The sequence below is a fragment of the Meles meles genome, chromosome 7, assembly GCF_922984935.1.
Source record: "Meles meles chromosome 7, mMelMel3.1 paternal haplotype, whole genome shotgun sequence".
Taxonomy (NCBI): domain Eukaryota; kingdom Metazoa; phylum Chordata; class Mammalia; order Carnivora; family Mustelidae; genus Meles; species Meles meles.
The window spans coordinates 93,533,098-93,557,828 of NC_060072.1; the positions used below are offsets into that span (position 1 = coordinate 93,533,098).

The following is a 24,731-nucleotide window of genomic DNA, read 5'->3' on the forward strand; positions in this document are numbered from 1 at the left end:
ATAAAATGGAAAAAAAAAGAAGCAAAAAAAAAAAGAAAAAAAAAAGAAAATACAAGTAAATATATGACAAGATCAGAATAAGTAAAGTTTCTCAAGTAATGGCAACAGATTCAGAAATAATAAGATAAAAGAAATATATTTTGGCACACAGTAACCAAATTTTCTGTATACCACCACCACCCTAAATTATATTAAATGTCAAATAACAAATCATTAAATAGGATTTGTAATAGATAAGACTTGCACAGACTTAATATCCTGAATATATGTGAATATTTTAGAAAAGGATAAGGAATCACTTTTATTCAAAAATAATGAAAGGAGAGTAATAGTATGCTCATAAATAAAACATAAATAGCCAATAAACACATCAAAAATTATTGTATATCGTTAGCAATCAAAAATGTGAATTAAAGTGAACAAAAGAACAAAATATTATTTGGATCATCATATTGGCAAAGACAATACATTGATAATGACTCTTGTATTATTAATGCATCTTCTAATCTCCAAGGACACTATCCCAATTCCCACATGCATCAGCTAGCTTTTGCTTTGTCTTATTTTTCTATATTAGTTACATTTTACATCCTTGAGTGTCTTTAAATTAGGGTTACCAAAGACACTTTTCCTTTTAACTTAGTTGATCTTACCTACATAACAGGTTGAATATGTAAATCATCCTCAATCCTATCATGGTGAAACTTTCAGAACCCCTCCCCATGCTAAAATTCCTTGGTCAAACCATCAACTTATCAAAAATTAAAGAGAATTTCTAGTTTTCCTTTGACATTTACTAGTCTTTCTTTCTATATAGCAATCAGATTATGCAGAAATGGTTCCTTTTTCAATTTAGACAGATATTATAATTCATGATAAATGTTAGCCCTAGAGATATAAAAATTTATATAGCTTGTGTATGCATTTCCACTGCTACCTTTGATTGAAATTTAAGTGAGAAAGTGAGGCTACATTATATCCATGTCATTCCTGAGAGTTCTTATTATTTAACTGTGAGTTCTACTAAGGATCGGTGTAGGTAAAAACTGGAGCATGAACGAGACACCAAAGTATAAGTATGTTCATATTTCTCAAATCAATTATTTTCTTTTATGAAATTTGGAAAAATAATTATTTCTTGTCACTTTCTTAAGTGTGCATATCATCTATCTATCGATTGATCTGTCATCTATCTTTCTACATTTATATACAAACACATGTTTATATATGTGTGTGCAGTTTTAAAAATTTAGACAGTTCATAATGATATGAGTAATTAACTTCATTTAAAGAATCCCATTTCTTTTCCAAGAATATTAATCATGGAATCAAATGAAGAAGTTTCTAAGCTTGCTTTATGAACTGGTTCATATGTGAGCAATAAAATGTTTAGACTTGATAGGCATATAATGCAGTATCTATTGCCCTAATTGCCAACATATGTGCACACACACACTCACACATGTAATCTAAATTATACAATTACACCTTTTCACTTAATAAATTTTGGTTGACATTTCACCCATGAAAACCTTTTTTTAAACAAATGCTTTTTACTGTCTAGTTATATTAAACAAAAATTAGTAAGTTACAACTGCAATATAATTTATTTGTCAGAATGTTTCTTTTTTTTTTAAGATTTTATTTATTTATTTGACAGAGAGAGAGATCACAAGTAGGCAGAGAGGCAGGCAGAGAGAGAGGAGGAAGCAGGCTCCCCACGGAGCAGAGAGCCTGATGCGGGGCTCGTCCCAGGACCCTGAGATCATGACCTGAGCCGAAGGCAGCGGCTTAATCCACTGAGCCACCCAGGCGCCCTGTCAGAATGTTTCTGAGGCATGTTTCTGAGAAAGTAGCTAGAAGGACAAAAGGTTGCTTTGCATTCCTAGATAATACCTAAGATCAGCAGGAACTTTTGTTGGAGGCTACAATAGGGAATGAAAGGAAGATGACTGTAAGAAGAAAGGAGGGTGGGCTCTGGGTAACAGTTCCATGTTTCTCATGTAGGCTACCGCAAATTTTTCAAGTGTGCAACTGCAGAACATTTACAAATTTTTTTGCCCATGAGAGTATTTCAGTGTTTGTCCTCTCTGATAATGTCTAGAAATTCAGAAGGTTGCTTTTTGTAACAAAGTTTCCATCTGAGACCATTCTGTCAAACAAGGAATGCAAGAACAGACTTTGGTTGAAACTAGCCATCTAATACCACATCATCCAATAGAAATGCTATTTACAGTCTACCTGGACTACAGTCTAACAAGTTTGCCCTATATGCTGTTAGTAAAATCGAAGAGAATCCCCCACAAAGTTAAGAGACTTTCTACTAACAGGTTCAGGTAAATATAATACAACAGAAAATTATCAATACCTCATATCTGAGCTTTTTAAAGACTTCATAAGCTTATAGTTATTTGTTATGATCTCAATTTTTTCATATTGTCTATATTATATTTTAAATGAAAAAGTTCTGTGGTGTTGTGATCACTAGAGAGGATTAAACACCCAGACTGATGAATATAATACTCAAAAATTAGGCCACCAAACTGTCAGGGGAGCATGATACAAATTCTTATATTAAAGGAAGAACCTTTTTGTTTTTAAAGGAAGAACTTTTAACATTGGTATAGTATCTTCTAGATGAACCACAGGAATAACAGCACTTTTGTTAAGTGGAATTTTGAAATAGAACTAAAGAATATATTCTGGTCTTTGTAAATATCTATGTGTTTAATTAATATACTGAGAAACTATCATATTCCAAAAATGCAATAAGATCTGAGTTGATAAGATCTGAGTCTATTACTGAGTAAGATGGCCCCTGCTCTCAAGATTGTCACAGTCTAATTGGGTGACAAACTGTAAAGAAGCAATTCAGTACAGCTGTGATGTAGGGATGATGGATATAGGAACACAGTAGAGAAGTAGCAAGCCTAGTCTACAGGAATTGAGATGGTATCTCAGAACCTATTCTATATTCACTGAGAAAAATGTATTAAAATGATCAAAACAGGAGATAGGAATTCCAGTGAGAGTATGAAGTTTTCATATTGAGAATGAGATCAAAGTGATCTGAAGTATGGTAGAAACAGATGGAATGAAAAGATGGACTATTTGTAATACATTAAAAATGTAGACTCTAGGGGAGTATATGTACTATGATGAGTGCTATGATATGTGTACACCTGGCGATTCACAGACCTGTAACCCTGGGGCTAATAATACATTATATGTTTATTAAAATTTTTAAAAAATTAAATTAAAAAAATTTCAGTGTAGAGTCTAAACAGATTGGCCTTATCCAGATGTGGGCAATAGGGTAGAAGGAGGCCTTCTAAAAGAAGAGTAACAACAATGAATTAAGGAAGAGCAGTGATTGTAGATTAGTGGATAAAAATGCCAGCTTTCAGTAGCCTGAGTAATGAATGAAGGATAGAGGGTTAGACAAAAAACAGATAATCAGGTCAGAAGATGGGCAGAAGATATGAGCAGACACTTCTCCAAAGAAGATATACAAATGGCTAACAGACACATGAAAAAAATGTTCATCATCATTAGCCATCAGGGAAATTCAAATCAAAACCACATTGAGAGGGCGCCTGGGTGGCTCAGTGGGTTAAGCCGCTGCCTTCGGCTCAGGTCATGATCCCAGGGTGCTGGGATCGAGTCCCGCATCGGGCTCTCTGCTCAGCAGGGAACCTGCTTCCCTCTCTCTCTCTCTCTGTCTGCCTCTCTGCCTACTTGTGATCTCTCTCTCTGTCAAATAAATAAATAAAATCTTAAAAAAAAAAAAAAAACCACATTGAGAGAGGAGGAGTCAAGATGGTGGAGAAGTAGCAGGCTGAGACTACATCAGGTAGCCGGAGATCAGCTCAATAGCTTATCTAAACATTGCAAACACCGACAAATCCAATGGGAGATCAAAGAGAAGAAGAACAGCAATTCTAGAAACAGAAAATCAACCACTTTCAGAAAGGTAGGACTGGCGGGGAAGAGAATCCAAAACGACGGGAAGATAGACCGCGGGGGGAGGGGCCGGCTCCCGGCAAGTGGCGGAACAATGGAGCACAAAATCAGGACTTTTAAAAGTCTGTTCCACTGAGGGACATTGCTCCAGAGGCTAAACTGGGGTGAAGCCCATGCAGGATCAGCGTGGCCCCAGGTCCCACAGGGTTACAGAAGGATCGGGGGTGTCTGAGTGTCGCAGAGCTCGCAGGTATTAGAAAGGAGAAGCCGGCTACAGAGACAGAGCCGAGGACTGAACTCTCAGCTCAGGGTTACCTTGCAGGCTGGGTGAGCTCGGAGCGTGGCTGGATCCTGGGGATACGGGAGTGATTTGGTGCTGTTCTTTGGTGGCGCACTGAGGAGTGGGGCCCCGGGCTCTCGGCTCCACCAGTCCAGAGACTGGGAGGCTGCCATTTTCATTCCCATCCTCCGGAACTCTACAGAAAGCATTCAGGGAACAAAAGATCCCAAAAGCGAACCCGAGCAGATTAATAGTCCAGCCCGCCGGTAAGGGCAGTGAATTCTGCCTTGTGCAAAGACACTTAAGAGTCACTACAACAAGCCTCTCCCCCAGAAGATCAACAAAATATCCATCCAGGATGAAGTTCATCTATCAAGGAAAACAGGTTCAATACCTAGGACAGCAGCGAAATTCCAGAGGAGAAAGCAAAGCACGGAACTCAGGGCTTTCTCCCCATGATTCTTTAGTCTTTTTTTTTTCATTTTTTTTTTCTTTCTTTTTCTTCTCCAGCTAATTTTTTAAAAAACTTTTAAAGTTTTCAGGGGAGTCAAGATGGTGGGGAAGTAGGAGGAGGCACCGTTTCAACCTGTACCCTAAAGTGAGCTGATTACCTACCAAAGAACTCCGACCACCCATGAAATCAGCCTGAGATCAGAATTATACACGTCTGGATCTCTACTGGAGCAGAAGACGTCAGTGGCAGGTAAAGCAGACTGGGAGCATCGGTCTGATATCAGAAGATAAACAAAAGGGGGAGGGAGCCACCAGAGGTGACCGATTGGAAAGTAACACCCCAACACGAGAGTGCTCTGTGTCTGGGGACCAGCATTAACTTGGAGTCTGGTTGAAAGCACTCAAAAAACAAACAGCAAAGGATCGCGGGGGGTAATAGTGGGAACCTGGGCGGTTAGGGTCAGGGACCTAAGTCCCCGGGCTCAGGACAGCCTCCCCTGGCGGGGAGCCAGAGAGAGTGCATCGGAGAAATCAGGTCTCTGTCCCTGAGCCACCAGTGCACCTGAATGCCAGCGTGCCCGAGAACGAGTGGGGTCTGGCTCCCGTGAGGGGCTGGGAGCCTGGCCAGAGGGCAATCCTGAAACGCGCGTCCCACACCCTCCCTTGGATAGGTGCTCATAGGCGCTAGCCTGGAGCTCTGGCATCCGAAAAAAACAGACATTCCCAGCCCAGGACAGCGGGAAAATCTCAGTGTGCGATCTCTGCTCTGAACCTCTCTGGTGGTCTGGAGCTGCCTAGACAGCCACTGCTGCCCTGGTTTTGGGTACAACGAGGAGCTCCTGCATCCCCAGGGACAGTGACTCAGAACCGACTCTGCCAGCAGCTTTTGCAAAACATTCGGAGGCTTCTTTCTGAGAGGGAGGTCAGGGTGCAGTTTGCTCTCCTCTAAACCTCCAAAAACCATCAAAAGCTGTCAAAGCGAGAGAAAGCAGATGAAAGAACATAAAAACCCCCAGAGAACAAAAGGCTGAAAAAAACAGTTTCCTGAAAAAAAAAGAGCTCACCCCCTTGAGGGGAGCTGGAGGACCTAACTCAGGGAACATCATTGTCTGAAAACCCACGTGGCAGGCCCCTCCCCCAGAAAACCAACCAGGAAGGAAGGAAAAAAAAAAAAAAGACTACAAGAGAACAACCACCACTACTTCATAAATACAACTTTTATTTTTAACTCTTTACCAATATTCTGGTTCTTTTTTTTTATACATACAGATAATTTTTAAATTATTTACCACCACACTGAGATGTCCAGTACATCAAATTCTTTAATAACCTTCTAACCTGAACTTTTTGATACATACGCCCGTGTTTTTCTTTTTCTTTTCTATTTTTTAAATTCTTTTTTAATTTTAACATAGTTTAGTCTACTTTATTCTTTTTTAACTTTTATTTTCTACTATACATATAGATTTAAACTTCAAGGTAATCCCCTTTCCCCAATCAATGCTACCCCTATAGGCAAACCAGTTTCTAATCCCCCTCTCACTTAGGAAAGTTGAGTCCCTTAACAAAAACATCAAGATACCTTCAGGAAGAATCAAAATAAACTTCCTCACCCACACTGAGAATTTATAACCACTCTCCCAATTTTTCCTTCTGTCAGTGTTTCTGTGAATTTGTGTTTGTCCTGATAATATATAAATCTTATACTTGGGGTTCTTTCTGATGAGGTTCTTATTTATCTTTTCTTTTCTTTTTTTTTTTTTTTGCTTATTTATATATATATTTTTTTCTCTTGTCATATACTTTTATCAGTCTTTTTGTTTGTCTGTTTTTGTTTGTATACTTCACAAATCTTACCTTGTGGCCCATTTGGGCTGAGCCCTCTCTTTTATCTTCCCTTTTTTTCCTCTCTCTCTTTCTCTCTCTCTCTCTTTTTTTTTCCTTTTTTCTTTTCCCTTTTTTTTCTTTCTTCTTCTCTATTTCACTTTCTTTTCTTTTTTCTCTCATTTGGGTGGGGAATTCTGATTGCACAGAAGCATTCCAGGGTGCACATTGACTGCACCACAATCGATAAGTCCAGATGCATCTGTTCAGTTATCTCTTACCAAAATGACTAGGAGGAGGAATACCCAACAGAAGAAAAATACAGAGGATGGGCCTTCTGCAACAGAGCTAATGGCTATCGACATAGACAATATGTCAGAAAAGGAATTCAGACTAACAATTATCCAGGCAATAGCTAGGTTGGAGAAAGCCATGGTTGACCAAACAGAATTGATTAGGGCAGAAATGAAAGCAACTAGGGATGATTTTCACAATGTTAGGGCAGAACTGAAAGCCACCAGGGATGATGTTCAAAATGCTCTCAATGAGTTCCAATCTAATCTAAATTCTCTAAAAGCTAGGGTAACTGAGACAGAAGATAGAATTAGTGATCTGGAGGACAAATAGATAGAGAGAAAGGATCAGGAGGAAGCCTGGAACAAACAGCTCAGAAGCCACGAAAACAGAATCAGGGAAATAAACGATGCCATGAAACGTTCCAACGTCAGAATTATTGGAATCCCTGAAGGGGAGGAAAAAGAAAGAAGTCTAGAAGATATAGTGGAAGAAGTTGTCTATGAAAATTTTCCCAATCTCATGAATGGAAACAATGTTCATGTACTAGAGGCAGAGAGATTTCCTCCCAAGATTTTAGATTCTCGAAAGTCCTCACAACACCTTATAGTTAGAATGAGGAATTATGTTTCAAGACAGACCCTCTTAAAAGCAGCTAGGACAAAGAAGCTCCTTACATACAGAGGAAAGCCCATTAGAATAACGTCATACCTTTCCACAGAGACCTGGCAAGCCAGGAAGGCCTGGCAAAATATATTCAGAGTACTAAAGGAGAAGAACATGCAACCAAGAATACTCTATCCAGCAAGACTGACATTTAAAATGGATGGAGAGATAAAGAGTTTCCAAGACCGGCAAGGCTTAAAAGACTATGCAACCACCAAGCCGACACTGCAGGAAATATTAAGGGGGGTCCTATAAAAGAGAAAAAATCCTAAGAATGTCATTGAACAGAAATATAGAAACAATCTACGGACAGAAAGACTTCAAAGGCAACACGATGTCAATAAAAACCTATCTCTCAATAATCAATCTCAATGTGAATGGCCTAAACACGCCCATAAATGACACAGGGTTGCAGATTGAATAAAACGATAGGACCCATCCATATGTTGTCTACAAGAGACCCATTTTGAACCTAAGGATACACCCAGACTGAAAGTGAAGGGATGGAGAAGCATCTTTCATGCCAATGGGCCTCAAAAGAAGGCCGGGGTAGTGATTCTCATATCAGATAAATTAGATTTTAAACTAAAGACTGTAGTCAGAGATACAGAAGGACACTACATAATTCTTAAAGGGACTATCCGCCAAGATGATCTAAAAATTGTGAATATCTATGCCCCCAATATGGGAGCACCCAATTACATAAGAAAACTATTAATCAAGATAAAGAGTCATAGTGATATGAATACAATAATAGTAGGAGATCGTAATATGCCTCTCTCAGAAATAGACAAATCATCGAAGTAGAAAATTAATAAAGAAATAAGAGCATTGAATGAAACATTGGACCAGGTGGACCTCATAGACATATATAGAACATTCCACCCTAAAACAACAGAATACTCATTCTTCTCAAGTGCACATGGAACCTTCTCCAGAATAGACCACATACTGGGTCACAAAGCATGACTCAACCAATACGAAAAGACTGACATTATTCCCTGCATATTCTCTGATCACACTGCTTTGAAACTGGAACTCAATCACAAGGAAAAGTTCAGAAGGAACTCAAACACCTGGAAGCTAAAGACCACCTTGCTTAAGAATGCTTGGATCAACCAGGTTTCAAAGATGAACTTAAACAATTCATGGAAACCAATGAGAATGAAGACACTTCGGTCCAAAACCTATGGGATACAGCAAAGGCGGTCTAAGGGGGAAATACATAGCCATCCAAGCCTCCCTCAAAAACATTGAAAAATCCAGAATATACCAGCTGTCTCTAACCTTAAAGAATTGGAGAATCAACAACAAATCAAACCAACTCCACACGCAAGAAGTGAAATAATCAAGATTAGAGCAGAGATCAATGAGGTAGAAACGAGAGGTACAGTAGAACATATCAATGAAACTAGAAGCTGGTTTTGTGAAAGAATCAATAAGGTCAAAAAACCATTGGCCACACTAATCCAAAAGAAAAGAGAGAAAGCCCAAATTAATAAAATTATGAATGAAAAGGGAGAGATCACAACGGACACCAAGGAAATAGAAACAACCATCAGAAATTATTACCAACAGTTATATGCCAATAAGCTAAGCAACCTAGATGAAATGGATGCATTCCTGGAAAACTACAAACTCCCAAAATTGAACCAGGAAGAAACTGACAACCTGAATAGACCAATATCTAGTAACGAGATTGAAGCAGTGATCAAAAACCTCCCCAAAAACAAGAGCCCAGGACCTGACGGATTCCCTGGGGAATTCTACCAAACTTTCAAAGAAGAAATAACCCCAATTCTCCTGAACCTGTTCCAAAAAATTGAAGCAGAAGGAAAACTTCCATTCTCTTTTTATGAAGCCAGCATTACCCTGATCCCCAAACCAGGCAAAGACCCTACCACAAATGAGAATTTCAGACCAATATCACTGATGAATATGGATGCAAAGATTCTCAGCAAGATCCTAGAAAACAGGATCCAGCAGCACATTCAAAAGATTATCCACCATGACCAGGTGGGATTCATCCCTGGGTTGCAAGGTTGGTTCAACATTCATAAATCAATGAATGTGATAGAACAAATCAATAAGAGAAGAGAGAAGAACCACAGGGTCTTCTCAACTGATGCAGAAAAAGCATTTGGCAAAATCCAGCATCCATTCCTGATGAAAACGCTTCAAAGTATAGGGATAGAGGGAACATTCCTGAACTTCATAAAATCTATCTATGAAAGACCCACAGCAAATATCATCCTCAATGGGAAAAAGCTTGCAGCCTTCCCATTGAGATCAGGAACACGACAAGGATGCCCACTCTCACCCCTCTTGTTCAACATAATATTAGAAGTTCTAGCAATGGCAATCAGACAACAAAGAGAAATAAAAGGTATCCAAATTGGCAAAGAAGTAGTCAAACTCTCTCTCTTTGCAGATGACATGATTCTTTATATGGAAAACCCCAAAGACTCCACCCCCAAACTACTAGAACTCATACAGCAATTCAGTAACGTGGCAGGATACAAAGTCAATGTAATGAAATCAGTGGCTTTCTTATACAATAACAATGAAAATACAGAAAGGGAAATTAGAGAATCGATTCCATTTACTATAGCACCAAGAACCATAAGATACCTGGGAATAAACCTAACCAAAGAGGTAAAGGACCTGTACTCGAGGAACTACAGAACACTCATGAAAGAAATTGAAGAAGACACAAAAAGATGGAAGACTGTTCCATGCTCTTGGATTGGAAGAATAAACATTGTTAAAAGGTCTATACTGCCTAGAGCAATCTATACTTTTAATGTCATTCCAATAAAAATTCCACCGGTATTTTTCAAAGAGCTGGAGCAAATAATCCTAAAATTTGTATGGAATCAGAAGAGACCCCGAATTGCTAAGGAAATGTTGAAAAACAAAAACAAAACTGGCGGCATCACTTTACACGATTTCAAGCTTTGCTACAAAGCTGTGATCACCAAGACAGCGTGGTACTGGCTTTAAAACAGACAAATAGACCAGTGGAATAGAGTGGAGAGCCCAGATGTGGACCCTCAACTCTATGGTGAAATAATTTTCGACAAAACTGGAAAAAATATTCAATGGAAAAAAGACAGTCTCTTCAATAAATGATTCTGGGAAAACTGGACAGCGATATGTAGAAGAATGAAACTTGACCATTCTCTTACACCGTACACAAAGATAAACTCAAAATGGATAAAAGACCTCAATGTGAGACAGGAATCTATCAGAATCCTAGAGGAGAACATGGGCAGTAACCTCTTCGATATAAGCCACAGCAACTTCTTTGAAGATATGTCTCCAAAGGCCAAGGAAACAAAAGCAAAAATGAAATTTTGGGACTTCATCAAGATCAAAAGCTTCTGAACAGCAAAGGAAACAGTCAACAAAACGAAAAGGCAACCCACGGAATGGGAGAAGATATTTGCAAATGACAGTACAGACAAAAGGTTGATATCCAGAATCTATAAAGAACTTCTCAAACTCAACACACACAAAACAGATGATCATATCAAAAAATGGGCAGAAGATATGAACAGACACTTCTCCAACGAAGACATACACATGGCTATCAGACACATGAAAAAATGTTCATCATCACTAGCCATCAGGGAGATTCATATTAAAACAACATTGAGATACCACCTAACACCAGTTAGAATGGCCAAAATTAGCAAGACAGGAAACAACGTGTGTTGGAGAGGATGTGGAGAAAGGGGAACCCTCTTACACTGTTGGTGGGAATGCAAGTTAGTGCAGCCACTTTGGAGAACAGTGTGGAGATTCCTGAAGAAATTAAGAATAGAGCTTCCCTATGACCCTGCAATTGCACCGCTGGGTATTTACCCCAAAGATACAGATGTAGTGAAAAGAAGGGCCATATGTACCCCAATGTTTATTGCAGCAATGGCTATGGTCGCCTAACTGTGGAAGAACCAAGATGCCCTTCAATGGATGAATGGATAAGGAAGATGTGGTACATATACACAATGGAGTATTATACCTCCATCAGAAAGGATGAATACCCAACTTTTGTAGCAACTTGGATGGGACTGGAAGAGATTATGCTGAGCGAAATACGTCAAGCAGAGAGAGTCAAGTGTCATATGGTCTCACTTATTTGTGGAGCATAACAAATAACATGGAGGACATGGGGAGATGGAGAGGAGAGGGAGTTGAGGGAAAATGTAAGGGGAGATGAACCATGAGAGAATATGGACTTTGAAAAACAACCAGAGGGTTTTGAAGGGGCGTGGGGGTGGGAGGTTCAGGAACCAGGTGGTGGGTAATAGGGAGGGCACGTACTGCATGGAGCACTGTGTGTGATGCCAAAACAATGAACACTGTTATGCTGTAAATAAGAAGAAAAAAAAAAAAACTTTTACCCTTTTCTTTTTTAACATTTTTTGACTACTTTATCTAAAATATATTTTTTCTGTCTTTTTTATATTCTTTCTTTATTCTTTATTTTATAAATTTCTTTCTGAACCTTTTTTTATCCACTTTCTCCCCCCCACTATTTGGGGTCTCTTCTGATTTGGTTACAGCACATTTTTTAGATTATTCATTTATTTATTTATTTATTTATTTATTTATTTATTTATTTGACACAGAGAGAGAGATCACAAGTAGGCAGAGAGGCAGGCAGAGAGAGAGGCAGGCAGAGAGAGAGGAGGAAGCAGGCTCCCCACGGAGCAGAGATTCCAATGCGGGGCTCAATCCCAGGACCCTGAGATCATGACCTGAGCTGAAGGCAGTGGCTTAATCCCCTGAGCCACCCAGGTGCCCCAAGTTAAGGTGCATTTTTATGGGGTCTTTGCCACCCTTTTAGTATTTTATTTGATCCTTCATATCCTCTTATCTGGTCAAAATGACAAGGTGGAAAAAATCACCACAAACGAAAGTACAAGAGGCAGTACCAAAGGCTAGGGACTTAATCAACACAGACCTTGGTAATATGTCAGCTCTAGAGTTCAGAATGACGATTCTCAAGGTTCTAGCCGGGTTCGAAAAAGGCATGGATGATATTAGAGAAACGCTCTCTGGAGATATAAAAGTCCTTTCTGGAGAAATTAAAGCAATAAAATCTAACCAAGTTGAAATAAAAAATGCTATTAATGAGGTGCAATAAAAAATGGAGGCTCTCAGTGCTAGGATAAATGAGGCAGAAGAAAGAATTAGTGACATAGAAGACCAAATGACAGAGAATAAAGAAGCTGAGGAAAAGAGGGACAAACAGCTACTGGACCATGAGGGGAGAATTTGAGTGATAAATCGCACCATAGGATGAAACAACATTAGAATAATTGGGATTCCAGAAGAAGAAGAAAGAGAGAGGTGAGCAGAAGGTCTATTGGAGAGAATTATTGGAGAGAATTTCCCTAACATGGCAAAGGGAACAAGCATCAAAATCCAGGAGGTGCAAAGAACCCCCCCTCAAAATCAACCAGAATAGGCCCACACCCCGTCCCATAATAGTAAAACTTACAAGTCTTAGTGACAATGAGAAAATCCTGAAAGCACTCCAGGATAAGAAGTCTGTAACATACAATGGTAAAACTATTAGATTGGCAGCAGACTTATTCACAGAGACCTGGCAGGCAAGAAAGAGCTGGCATGATATATTCAGAGCACTAAAGAGAAAAACATGCAGTCAAGAATACTCTATAAAGCTAGGCTATCATTGAAAATAGAAGGAGAGATGAAAAGCTTCCAGGACAAGCAAAAACTGAAAGAATTTGCAAACACAAAACCAGCTCTACAGGAAATATTGAAAGGGGTCCTCTAAGCAAAGAGAGAGCCTAAAAGTATTAGATCAGAAAGGTACAGAGACAATATACAGTAACAGTCACCTTGCAGGCAATGTAATGGTGCTAAATTCATATCTCTCAATAGTTACCCTGAATGTTAATGGGCTAAATGTCCCAATCAAAAGACACAGGGTATCAGAATGGCTAAAAAGCCAAAACCCATCTATATGTTGCCTACAAGAAACACATTTTAGATGAGAAGACACCTCCAAATTAAAAGTGAGGGGGTTGAAAACAATTTACCATGCTAGTGGGCATCAGAAGAAAGCTGGGGTGGCACTTCTTATATCAGATCAATTAGATTTGAAGCCAAAGACTATCATAAGAGATGAGGAAGGACACTATATCAAACTCAAAGGGTCTGTCCAACAAGAAGATCTAACAATTTTAAATATCTATGCCCCTAACGTGGGAGCAGCCAACTATATCAACCAATTAATAACAAAATCAAAGAAACACATCAATAATAATACAATAATAGTAGGGGACTTTAACACTCCCCTCACTGAAATGGACAGATCATCCAAGCAAAAGATCAACAAGGAAATAAAGGCCTTAAATGGCACACTGGACCAGATGGACATCACAGATCTATTCAGAACATTTCATCCCAAAGCAACAGAATACACATTCTTCTCTAGTGCACATGGAACATTCTCCAGAATAGATCACATCCTGGGTCACAAATCAGGTCACAACTGGTATCAAAAGATTAGGATCATTCTCTACATATTTTCAGACCACAGTGCTCTGATGCTAGAACTCAATCACAAGACGAAATTTGAAAAGAACCCAAATACATGGAGACTAAACAGCATCCTTCTAAAGAATGAATGGGTCAACCAGGAAATTAAAGAAAAATTGAAAAAATTCATGGAAGCAAATGATAACGAAAGCACAACGGTTCAAAATCTGTGGGACACAGCAAAGGAAGTCCTGAGAGGAAAATGTATAGTGGTACAAGCCTTTCTCAAGAAACAAGAAAGGTCTCAAGTACACAACCTAACCCTACACCTAAAGGAGCTGGAGAAAGTACAAGAAAGAAACCCTAAACCCAGCAGGAGAAGAGAAATCATAAAGATCAGAGCAGAAATCAATGAAATAAAAACCAAAAAAGCAGTAGAACAAATCAATGAAACTAGGAGCTGGTTCTTTGAATCAATAAGATTGATAAACCCTTAGCCAGACTTATCAAAATGAAAAGAGAAAGGACCCAAATCAATAAAATCATGAATGAAAGAGGAGAGATCACAACTAACACCAAAGAAATACAGACAATTATAAGAACATACTCTGAGCAACTCTACACCAACAAATTTGACAATCGGAAGAAATGGATGCATTCCTAGAGACATATAAACTACCACAACTGAACCAGGAAGAAATAGAAAACCTGAACTGGCCCATAGCTAGTAAGGAGATTGAAGCAGTCATCAAAAATCTCCAAACAAACAAGAGGCCAGGGCCAGACAGCTACCCAGGGGAATTCTACCAAACATTTAAAGAAGAACTAATGCCTATTCTCCTGAAACTCTTCCAAAAAAACAGAAATGGAAGGAAAACTTCCAAACTCATTTCATGAGGCCAGCATCACCTTGATCCCAAAACCAGACAAGGATCCCACCAATAAAGAGAACTATAGACCAATATCCTTGATGAACACAGATGCAAAAATTCTCACCAGACTACTAGGCAACAGGTTTCAACAGTACATTAAAAGTATTATTCACCATGACCAAGTGGGATTTTTTCCAGGGCTGCAAGTTTGGTACAACATCCACAAATCAAGCTATGTGACACAACACATTAATAAAAGAAAGTACAATAACCATATGATACTCTCAATAGATGCTGAAAAACATTTGACAAAGTACAGCATCCCTTCCTTATCAAAACTCTTCAAAGTGTATTGATAGAGGGCATAAACCTCAATATTATCAAATCCATCTATGAAAAACCCACCGCAAATATCATTCGCAGAGGAGAAAAACTGAAATCTTTTCCATTAAGGTCAGGAACACGGCAGGGATGTCCATTATCACCACTGCTATTCAACATAGTATTATTAGTCCTAGCCTCAGGAATCAGACAACAAAGAGAAATTAAATTCATCCAAATCGGCAAGGAAGAAGTCAAAATATCACTCTTCGCAGATGATATGATACCATATGTGGAAAACCCAAAAGACTCCACTCCAAATCTGCTAGAACGTGTACAGGAATTCAGTAAAGTGTCAGGATATAAAATCAATGCACAGAAATCAGTTGTATTTCTGTACAGCAACAACAAGACTGAAGAAAGAGAAATTAAGGAGTCAATCCCATTTACAATTGCACCCAAAACTATAAGATACCTAGGAATAAACCTAACCAAAGGGGATAAGAATCTATATGCAGAAAACTATAAAGTACTCATGAAAGAAATTGAGGAAGACACAAAGAAATGGAAAAATGTTCCATGCTCCTGGATTGGAAGAATAAACATTGTGAAAATGTCTATGCTATAAAGGTACAGGGTATGTACCTAAAGGTACAGGGTGCCTGGGTGGCTCAATGGGTTAAGCCGCTGCCTTCAGCTCAGGTCATGATCTCAGGTCCTGGGATCGAGTCCCGTATTGGGCTCTCTGCTCAGCAGGGGGCCTGCTTCCCTCTCTCTCTCTCTGCCTGCCTCTCTATCTACCTGTGATCTCTCTCTGTCAAATAAATAAAAATAAAATCTTAAAAAAAAGAAAAAATTGGCAGAGGACATGAACAGACATTTTTGTAAAGAAGACATCCAGATCGCCAACAGACACATGTAAAAGTGCTCCACATCACTAGGCATCAGGGAAATACAAATCAAAACCACAATGAGATATCACCTCACACCAGTCAGAATGGCTAAAATTAACAAGTCAGGAAATGACAGATGCTGGCAAGGATGTGGAGAAAGGGGTACCCTCCTACACTTCTGGTGGGAATGCAAGCTGGTGCAACCACTCTGGAAAACAGCATGGAGGTTCCTCAAAATGTTGAAAATAGAACTACCCTATGACCCAGCAATTGCACTACTGGGTATTTACCCTAAAGATACAAAAGTAGTGATCTGAACGGGCACGTGCACCCGCATTTTTGTAGCAGCAATGTCTACAGTAGCCAAACTATGGAAAGAACCTAGATGTCCGTCAACAGTGGAATGGATAAAGAAGAGCTGTTATGTATACACAATGGAATACTATGCAGTCATCAAAAGAAATGAAATCTTGCCATTTGTGACAACATGGATGGAACTAGAGGGTATCATGCTTAGTGAAATAAGTCAATCGGAGAAAGGCAACTATCATATGATCTCCCTGAAATGAGGAAGTGGAGATGCAACATGGAAGGTTAGGGGGATAGGAGAAGAATAAATGAAACAAGATGGGATTGGGAGGGAGACAAACCATAAGTAACTCTTAATCTTACAAAACAAACTGGGGGTTGCTGGGGGTGGTGGGGTTGGGAGGGGGGAAGGGGTTATGGACATTGGGGAGGGTATGTGCTATGGTGAGTGCTGTGAAGTGTGTAAACCTGGTGATTCACAGACCCGTACCCCTGGGGATAAAATACATTATATGGTTATTAAAAAATAAGAAAGAAATTAAAATTTAAAGAAACAAAACCACATTGAGATACCATCTTACATCAGTTAGAATGGCAAATATTAACAAGGCAGGAAACAACAAATGTTGGAGAATCTTACATTATTGTTGGGAATGCAAGTTGGTACAGTCACTTTGGAAAACAGTGTGGAGATTCCTCAAACAATTAAAAATAGAGCTACCCTATGACCTGGCAATTACACTACTCGGTATTTACCCCAAAATACAGATGTAGTGAAAAGAAGGGCCCATCTGTACTCCAATGTTCATAGCAACAATGTCCACAATTGCCAAACTGTGGAAAGAGCCAAGATGCCCTTCAACAGATGAATGGAAAAAGAAGATATGGTCCACATATACATTGGAATATTACTCAGCCATCAGAAATGATGAATACCCTGGGCGCCTGGATGGCTCAGTGGTTTAAAGCCTCTGCCTTCAGCTCAAGTCATGGTCCCAAGGTCCTGGGATCCAGCCCCACATCAGGCTCTCTGCTTAGCTGGGAGCCTGCTTCCATCTCTCTCTCTCTCTCTCTGCCTGCCTCTCTCCTACTTGTAATCTCTATCTGTCAAATAAATAAATCTTAAAAAAAAAAAAAAAGAAAGGATGAATACCCAACTTTTGCATCAACATGGATGGGACTGGAGGAGATTATGCTGAGTGAAATAAAGTCAAGCAGAGAGAGTCAATTAACATATGGTTTCCCTTACTTGTGGAAATTAAGGAATAACATTGAGGACATTAGGAGAAGGAAAAGAAAATTGAAGTTGGGGAAAATTGTAGGGGGAGTTGAACTGTGAGAGTCTGTGGACTCTGAAAAACAAACTGAGGGTTTTAGAGTGGAGAGGATAGGAGGTTGAGTGAGTCTGGTGGTGGGCATTGAGGAGGGCACCTATTGCATGGAGCACTGGCTGTTATATGTAAACAATGAATCCTGGAACACTACATCAAAAACTGATGATGTATTGTATGGTGACTAACATAGTACAAAAAGAGAAGAGAAGAGAAAGAGAAAGGAGGAGAAGAGAAGAGAAAAGAAGAGAAGAGAAGAGATAATGAGATGAGATGAAGAGATGAGATGAAAATATATATGTTGACTAGGAGAATTCATTGAAATGGCATGGTCTTTGAAATTCAGTGATTGGATGTTCACCTGAGATATTCTAATGAATACAATCTGTGCCAAGCATGACTTCACATTGTAGTAAACTGAATATATATAAAAAGGGTTTGGTGCATTACTAAGAAGTGTAGAAATAAGGAACTATCATAGAATACTAAAGTGTCAGATGAATTGGTATTAGGGTCTGCCCTGTTTTTTTAATTGTTAAATTTTGCAATAGTTTAATATTATAGAAAAGTGAACAAACTAAGCACACAGTTCTAGACATGGAAATAGAATGAACATGAATTGTATCATCTAAGCCAAATATATATCTAGGCCAGTTCCATACATGTCTCATAATCCTCCCTGAATAGAAAGACTGTCCTGATTTCTAACTCCATAGATCAGTTTCACTTATTTTTGAATGTGTGTAAATGAAATCATATTCTATATATTCTTTTGTGTCTTCCTTCTTCACTCAAAATTATGCTTGGGAGAACTTCTCATAGTATTGAATTTAGCAATAGTATTTTTACCTTCATTGTTAGGTCCTTCCATTTTATGAATATATCACAATTTAAAAACTGATCCTATCACTGATGGACTTTGATGTTTCAAGTTCTTTGGGTTATTGGGAATAATGAGGCTAAAACTTTCTTAAACGTGCATATATTTAGTGTACATATACACACATTTTGATTGGGTAAATACCTAGGGTTATAAGTTCCTCTTTCAAATATATCAGGACATCAACTTAATAAATACATTCAAAAAGTTTTCATAGTGTTTATAGGAAAGCACACTCTAATCTTCAAGATACATGAGATGGTCCATCTATTTTTAATGTCCATTATTCTCAGGATTGTACGGTAGTTGTGAATTTAATGTCCTTTTCCCTAAGTACAAAAAGTTCACATTTCTTCTGTTCGCTAGTCTTTAGATAAGTTCTTTAGCAAAGACATTAGTCTGTTAATAGGTTACATTTTTCTTTTCTTATTGATTTGTAGTAGATTTTATAAATTCTGGTTACAGTCCTTAACGATAATTGAAAATATCTTCTTACACTCCATGACTTGTCTTATTTAAATTACTTTTAGGGCACCAGCACAGCTCAATCAGTTACACATCTCACTCTTGATCTCAGCTCACATCTTCATCTCAGGGTCAAAGGATCAAGCACCAAGTAGTTCTCCATGCTGGGCATTGAGCCTACTTTAAAAAAAAAATCACTTTTATTAAAGTACAACTTAACATACAATAAAATGCACTTACTTTAAGTATAGCATTCCATTGAGTCTTGACAAATGTATGTATACATCTTTATTACTAATAGTACAATCAAGATATATAAATTTCTATCATTTCTAAATGTTTGTATTCTTTCCCAGGTAATCTTTCATAGTAGATTTGGTTTATCTTTTCTAAATAAATTAAATCTTATTGTATTTTCCCTTTTAAATGTGTATATTTTCTCTTGGCATACTACTTTGAGATTTAATCACATTGTCACATAGATGAATTCTTTATTCTTTTATTACTATGTACCAAATACACCACTTTTTATCACTTCTCAATGGCTACTTACATTATGTTCCTCTTTTGATTATTATGAATAAAGTTGCAATTATCAACTCTTTCTAAGGACATAGTTTTTTTTTTCCTATTAGGTAAAGTGTTGGGGTTGAATTTGACATGTTATTTCACAGATACACTTTTAATTTTATAAGAAACAAAACTGTGTTCCAAAGTGGCTTTACCATTTTATAATTCCACCAGCAATGTATGAAAATTTCAATTGGTTCATGGTTTTCCCACCATGCTATTGTTAGTACATTTAATATTGACCATTCTAACAAATGTTCAGTAATGTTTCATTATCACTTAGTTTTTATTTCCTTAATGACTAATGATGTTGAATATCTTTTAATGTGCACATTTGGTATTCATGCTTCTTCCTAAGTGAAGTATATATTCAAACCTTGAACCAGTTTTATTGGGCTGTCTGTCTTTGTATTAGTATATTGTGTGTATATGAGTATGTATGTATACTTATTCATACATGTTACTTTGTATCTTTATTATATAATACACATAACATAGATCAATATGTATTTCATATATGTAAAGTGAAATATATCCATAATATATATGTGCACGTCTATATCCATAATACATATTATATCTATACACTCACTAAATACATATCTTTAGTCAAATACCTGTCTTATAAATATCTTCTCTTAGTATAGGGCATTTCTTTTCACTTCCTTTTAAAAAGTTTTTTTTTTTTTTTGAAATTTTTTTTTCCCTTTTTATTAATTTTTTCAGCGTAACAGTATTCATTCTTTTTGCACAACACCCAGTGCTCCATGCAAAACGTGCCCTCCCCATCACCCACCACCTGTTCCCCCAACCTCCCACCCCTGACCCTTCAAAACCCTCAGGTTGTTTTTCAGAGTCCATAGTCTCTTATGGTTCGCCTCCCCTCCCCAATGTCCATAGCCCGCTCCCCCTCTCCCAATCCCACCTCCCACGTGGGGTGTAGTGATTACCTAAATAAATAAAACTTAAAAAAAAAAAACTTTTTCTTAATCTCACAAAAAGTTTTTTTTTTTAAGTTTTATTTATTTAGGTAATCACTACACCCCACGTGGGGTTTGAATTCATGACCCTAAGATCAAGACTCGTACGCTCTTCTGACTGAGCCAGCCAGGCACCCCCTTTTCACTTTTTAATGGTACCTTTTGAAAACCAATTTTTTTTTTTTTTTTTAGTTTATGTTTTCTATTTATTTATTTTTTTTTCAGCGTAACAGTATTCATTCTTTTTGCACAACACCCAGTGCTCCATGCAAAACGTGCCCTCCCCATCACCCACCACCTGTTCCCCCAACCTCCCACCCCTGACCCTTCAAAACCCTCAGGTTGTTTTTCAGAGTCCATAGTCTCTTATGGTTCGCCTCCCCTCCCCAATGTCCATAGCCCCCTCCCCCTCTCCCAATTTTTAAATTAGGTCTATGCTCTATTTCAAGTTTATTTTTCATTGTTTTCACTTTTAGCCATATGTATATCTTATTGTAGCAACACTGTTTGTGAGAAGGCATTAATTTTCCCCTCAATTTGCCTTATGTTAGTCTATTTTAGGACACATTGTTCTAGTCCAATGAGTTATATGTTCACACATACCTCAATGTCAGTTTTTTTGAAGTTTACATTGTATTGCTATACTATAATAATTTGTTCAATCAATGCCCAAGTGTTTCATGTTTAAATGATGTTGTAAATGATGTTTTTAAATTATCAAGTTCAAATGCTCAACATTGTTATAGAGAAATACAATTTTTATATATATTGACACTCTTGTGCTTTTGCTAACTCATTTTTTATTTAAATTCAACTAGCCAACTTATAATACATAGATGTAGTGTTCAGTAACTTATCAGTTTTGTATAACACCCAGTGCTCATCACATTTTGTGCCCTACTTAATGCCCATCACCCAATTAACCACTTATTTTTTCAGGGATTATCTTGTAGGTCATTCAGGATTCTTTATCAACCCAATTCTATTATCAAAGGAAGATGATTTAACTCCTATCTTCCTAATCATAATGTAAGTATCTTTTTCTCACCTTATTTTGTAGGTTAGGAACTCCAACACATTGTTGAACAGGAGCTATGAAGTAGTCATCCTTGCATAGATCATGATTTTAGAGGAGAGCTTGTAGGCTTTTCTTCTTATATTTGATATAAACTGAAGTTTCGTTTTGTTTTTTAACTAGGTGTCCTTTATCACATTGAGACCATTTTCTCTGCTTCTACTTTAATGAGAAATTGTCAGCATAAACAAGTACTGAATTTGGTCAAATATTTTTTTTCCTGAGGGCCACTCGGGTAACTCAGTGGATTGGTTAATCTATGCCATTATATTTGAAGTGAAGTGTTCAAATATAGCACTTAGGTGCGCAATTTTTTAAAAAACAAATTCTAATAATCTCCGTCTTTTAACCAGTGATGTATGTATTGATCACTTATACAATATTAGCTTTTACGTTTGGACTTTTGTTAATCGTTTTCTTACTTGATTTTCTTTGTTCTTGTTCTTTCTTTGGTTTCCCATTTCCTGCCTTAACATTAACAACCCCAGTGTTTAATTTTACTTTATATAATGTGTTTTTCACTATACTATTTCTTAAAAGTTTGTGTGGGAATTATAGTATACACAGTAAACATTTCACAGTTTACATGTTTCACAGTAAACATTTCACTTAGAATTAATTTTTACCACTGGAGGTAGAATATAGAAAATGTATTACTCTCTAGGACACTTCACTCTTTCCTTTTTTATTGCAGGTATAATTATATTATGTTTATATACATCAGAAGCTCCACCAGAAAATGTTATAATTTTTGCTTTCAACAATCAGTTTTATGAAAGGATTTGTATAAAATTGGTGTTTTTGTTTGTCCTGAATGTTTAGTAGAAATCTACAATCAAGCCATCTGAGCCTGAAGTTCTCTTTATAGGATAACTTAACTATGTATTTGTTCACTTTAACAAATACAGGCCTGTATGGGTTAGATATTTCATCTTTAATTAGCTTTGGTCAATTGTATCTTTCAAACAATTTATTTCATTTCAGTTGCCAAATCTACTCTGCAGATGTTTTCAAAATATTTCATTTGAATCTTCTTAATATCTGTATAATCTCTAATGATGTTATTGCTCTTATTCCTGATAAATCTTTTCTTTTCTTTTTTCCAGCTCAGTCCCACAACAGTTTTATCAATTGTTATTTATCCCTTCTAAGAATCAGCTCTTGATTCCTTTCAACTTCTCTCTTGCTTTATTGTTTTCTGTTTCTTCGCATTTCCCTTATTGTTTCCTTTCTTCTGTTTAGATAATTTCTTTTTGACTTTTTACATGTAGATTGCCTAAAACATCAAAAGTGGCAAAGAGAAATCACACAGCAATAATAGCATTCAATTTGTTAGGACTTAACAGAGGACCCCCAACTGCAAGTTTTCCTTTTTATCTTCCTATTTCTCACCTATGTGCTGAGTATTACTGGAAATCTGACCATTATTATTCTGACATTCATGGACTCTCATCTTAAAACAACTATGTACTTTTTTCTTCGAAACTTCTCCATCTTAGAAATATCAATCACCACAGTATATGTTCCCGGATTCCTGTACAGTATATAAGCTGGAGACAAAACCATTCCTTATAATGCTTGTGCTAGTCAAATATTTTTATTGGGCTTTTGGGGGCCACAGAATTTTTTCTCCTGGCAGCCATGTCCTATGTCCGCTATGTGACCATCTGCAAACCCCTTCATTACGTGACCATCATGAACAACAAAGTCTGTACCATCCTCATCCTCTGCTGCTGGATCTCTGGACTGATGATCATCATCACACCCCTCAGTATGGGCCTCCAGTTGGAATTCTATGACTCCAATGCTATTGATCATTTTGGCTGTGATGCATCTCCTCTTTTTAAGATTTCATGCTCAGATACTCGGTTTATAGAACAGATGGCTATAATCTGTGCAGTGCTGACATTCATTATTATACTGATAGGTGTCATTCTTTCCTACACATTTATCATCAGGACAATTCTAAGATTCCCTTCTGCTTCTCAAAGGAAAAAACTTTCTCTACCTGTTCTTCTCACATAATTGTTGTTACCATTACATATGGCAGCTGTATTTTCATCTATGCCAAGCCTTCAGCCAAAGAAGTGGACATCAATAAAGGAGTATCAGTGCTCACTACATCTGTTGCCCCTTTGCTGAACCCTTTCTTTTATACTTTGAGGAACAAGCAAGTGAAACAAGCTTTGAAGGACACAATCAAAAAATTGCACTTATCTTACACAAGTAACAGCACATGGAATTTGAAAAATCAATGAAAGCATTGATTTGTTCCATAACATTTTTCCCCGGAAGTCCTAACTAGTTCAGTAAGGCTAACTAACCTCAGAATCATTTAAATCTTGATTTGTAAACCTACTTAAGACAAATAATTTCTTTCTCTCTTTAATCTCAATCAAAACTGTTTCTTCCATTAAAGGAACATAAGATTTTGTTTCCAAGAACTAAAATCTTCTCTCACCTCTAAGCTTTTCTTTACTATTCAAAAAGAAACTACATAACATATTAAATATAGTGTCTATGAGTACAGGAAATTTTTAGATCAATACTTTTTCTAAACCCTTTTAATTTACATACATAAATGTTCAAAAAGACACATATGAAATACAGGAAAAAATATATCATCTTTGTTTTAAGATTTTAATAAGCTTTAAAACAGACTCTAAATGGACATATTAAGTATTATTGAAATAATACAAGTGTAAGAAAATAAATACCAGGAATGTGGAAAAAAAATATGATACACAAAAGATATAAGGAAACCAGAGTTTTTAGATTTTCTTCAAGAAACAGAAAATTTAGACCACAACTGCCTGACAATAACATGCAAGCATCCATACATGCATGCACACGTACAAAGATTTTAAGACACACCAAGAGTTTTCTCCATTACAAAGACCTACTTTTCAGTGAACTTTACTATATCATTATCCTAACTGGGCAAAGCACATTACTCACAAACCAATTCTCTCTAAACTTTATGTCTCACTCAACAGTGGATGCTTGGGACAATTATACCTCTAGAGAAATGTTTCTGAA

At 37.4% G+C, this 24,731-nt stretch overlaps 1 pseudogene; it reads left to right on the plus strand.

Annotated features, from left to right (window-relative positions):
• Positions 1 to 1,053: 1,053 nt before the first annotated feature.
• Positions 1,054 to 23,950, plus strand: LOC123946427 (annotated as a pseudogene).
• The last annotated feature ends 781 nt before the right edge of the window (positions 23,951 to 24,731 follow it).